Below are 2,881 nucleotides of genomic sequence, written 5' to 3' on the forward strand. Positions count from 1 at the left end.
TTTATTTATATAAGATGGGGTCTTGCCATGTTGCTCAGGCTGATCATGAATTAAATTTTATTATTGAGTGTTTGTGTGCGAGTTGAGAAATATGTAAGTGTAAAGACAGAATAATCATCTTGGCATATTGAAAAAAGTAAGCACAGAGAGAAACTCTAGTTATTTCTAGCATTACTCAAGAGAGGTCTTGATGAGATGATAGAAGTATTTTGGTCTGTAGAGAGGAAATTTACCTGGTGAACACAGCCCTATAGCAAATAGTGTTACGGTGTGCTGAACATACATCCACTTTCTTTTCCTCTGCTTCCTTGTAGTGATATTCAAGCAGTCTTTGATATTAAGATTCTTTTTTAAAAAAACTTTATCACAGTTTTAAAACCATTCATGTAGAGCAGAATAATTTATTTATCAAACATATTATGTGCCAGACCGATGTTAAGATTCTTGCTTTTCTAAGAAAGTTCTTGCTATCAAGTGAAATATTTTGTGCTGTTTGATTTTTTTTTTTTCTCATTATAGATCCATGATTTGGCTTTCTGGTATAGTTCAGTCTCATGTAAAGCCCATAATCATTTGGCTGTTGTATAACTGAGATCAATAGTAGTAATGGCTAAAATTGATCCATTCAAGAAATATTTTATTGAGTGTTTATTATGTGCCAGGTATTGTCCTATGCTTTGGGAATTTAATGTGAACAAAACAGGCAGAAGTTTATATCTTTGAAGAGCTTATATTCAAATTGGGAAGACCAAAAGTAAGTGCAATGAAGAAAAATAAAGTAGAGGTGGAAGACAGGGAATGGGGATGGGGGTAAGCCACTGATATATGTGTGTAGTATAGCTAGGAAAAATCTCACTGACACTGAAAAGTGACATTTGACCTAGAGGAAGTGAGGGATGTCTGGATGAAGAGTATCCCAGACAGAGTCAGTAGCTTGGTGTATTCAAGGAACAGCAGATAGTTCTGTATTGCTGGAGCAAGTGAATGAGGAGGAGAATGACAGGAGATGAGGTTGGAGAAACTCCAGAACGCCCCTCTCATGCAGTCTTACAGGATGTCTTAGCACTTTAGCATTTACTCTGGCTGGATAAATCTTGAATACACTTGTGACATGACTAACTTAGATCTTTAATGGATTGCTCTGGCTGCTGTGTTAAAAATGGACCCTAGTGGGTAAGGGTAAAAAACAGGGAAATCAATTAGGAGGCACTTGTGATGATTCAGGTGAAAAGTGACGATGCTTTAAACTTGAGTAGTATAAGTGATAGTGATGAGAAATGGTCAGATTCAACAAATATTTTGGCAGTATTGTCAATAAGATTTGTTGATGGATTGAACATGGGGTGTAAAAGAAAGAAATGAGTCATGATTAATTCCGGGGCTTTTGTTCTGAGCAAGTGGAAAAAGGAGTTGCCATTTATCAAATGGGGAAAACTATGAGAGAAGCAGAAGCAGGGGGTGGCAGGTTAGAAGACCCATGGATTTTGGACATGTCAGGGTTGAGATGTCTATTAGAATTGCTAGTGGACAGTTGAGCAGGAAGTTGAATACAGCATATGAGGTTGGATTCAAAGGAGAGATCCAGGCTGGAGACAAACATTTGAGAATCATAAACATATTGATGATAAAGCCATGGGACTAGATGAGATTGTGCTAGGAGTGAGTGTGATTAGGGAAAATAAGACTCTGAGACTGAGCCTTGAGACACTCCAACATTTAAAGATTGAGGAGATAAGGAAGTATCAGCAGAGAAACTGGCACTGCGAGGCCACTGGGATAGGAGAAAACCAGAGAGTGGTGCCCCAGAGACAAGGGAAGAAGACAGGGTTGTTTTTGTTTTTGTTTTTGTTTTTGTTTTGAGACAGGGTCTCACTCTGTGGCCCAGGCTAGAGTGCAGTAGCCTCATCATAGCTCACTGTAACCTCAGACGCCTAGGCTCAAGCGATCCTCCTGCCTCAGCCTCCCGAGTAGCTGAGGTACAGGCACACACCACCACGCTCAGCTATTTTTTTAGTTTTGTAGAGACAGGGGTCTCACTATTGCCCAAGCTGGTCTTGAGCTCCTGGCCTCAGGCAATCCTCCTGCCTCAACTTCCAAAAGTGCTAGAATTATAGGTATGAGCCACCATGCCCGGCCACAGATGTTTCATGTTGGAAGAATGTATCATCTAATGTTCAAGGAGCATTGAATTTAGCAATGTGGAGCTCACTGGGGACCTTGATAAGAGTAGTTTTGGTGGAGGAAAAGCCTTAATTGAGAAAGTTCAAGAGAGAAAGGGGAGGAATAATTAGAGAAAATTCCTTCAAGGAATTTCGATGCAAAAGGGAGCAGAGAAATGGAATGTTCAGACAAGGAGAAAGTGGGGTCAAGAAAGTTTAATTTTCTTTAAGATGAGAGAAATTATGCCATATTTGTGTGCCGAATAATCCAGTAAAGAGGAAAAATTTGGTGATTCAGGGTAGAGGGAAATTCCTGGAATGATACCTGTGAGCAGATCAGAGTAGGTTTATTGTGGGACAATAAATACATAAATACTTCATGTGCATTTATTCACTTACAACAACCACCTTTTGAAGGAAGCATTATTAGTATCATGATTTTACAAATGAAGGAACAGACCGTGAAAGATTAAGTGACTTGTCCAAGGTCATGCAACTCTGCCACTTAATCACTGTGTGACCAAGGATACATAAGCATTGCCCATTCTGAATTTTTCTTTTTTTTTCTTTTTCTTTAATATGAGGACCATAATCATTGCCCTACTTGTCTCATAAGGTTGTTGTGAAGATTAAAAATTACAATAGAGGTGAAAGTATCTCTTCACTGTAAAATTTATTTAAGAATGTAAGATGAGAGATTAACCTTTTTTTTTTTTTTTTTT

The 2,881-nt window shown here is 38.5% G+C and overlaps 1 protein-coding gene across 1 annotated transcript in view; it reads left to right on the forward strand.

The window, feature by feature from the left end:
* The window catches only part of AGO4 (argonaute RISC catalytic component 4), a 53,492-nt gene that overhangs the window by 16,798 nt on the left and 33,813 nt on the right, over window positions 1–2,881 (forward strand). The gene's annotated exons all lie outside the window — the stretch shown is intronic.

This window comes from Propithecus coquereli, unplaced genomic scaffold, assembly GCF_000956105.1.
Source record: "Propithecus coquereli isolate 6110/MARCELLA unplaced genomic scaffold, Pcoq_1.0 Scaffold178, whole genome shotgun sequence".
Lineage (NCBI taxonomy): Eukaryota > Metazoa > Chordata > Mammalia > Primates > Indriidae > Propithecus > Propithecus coquereli.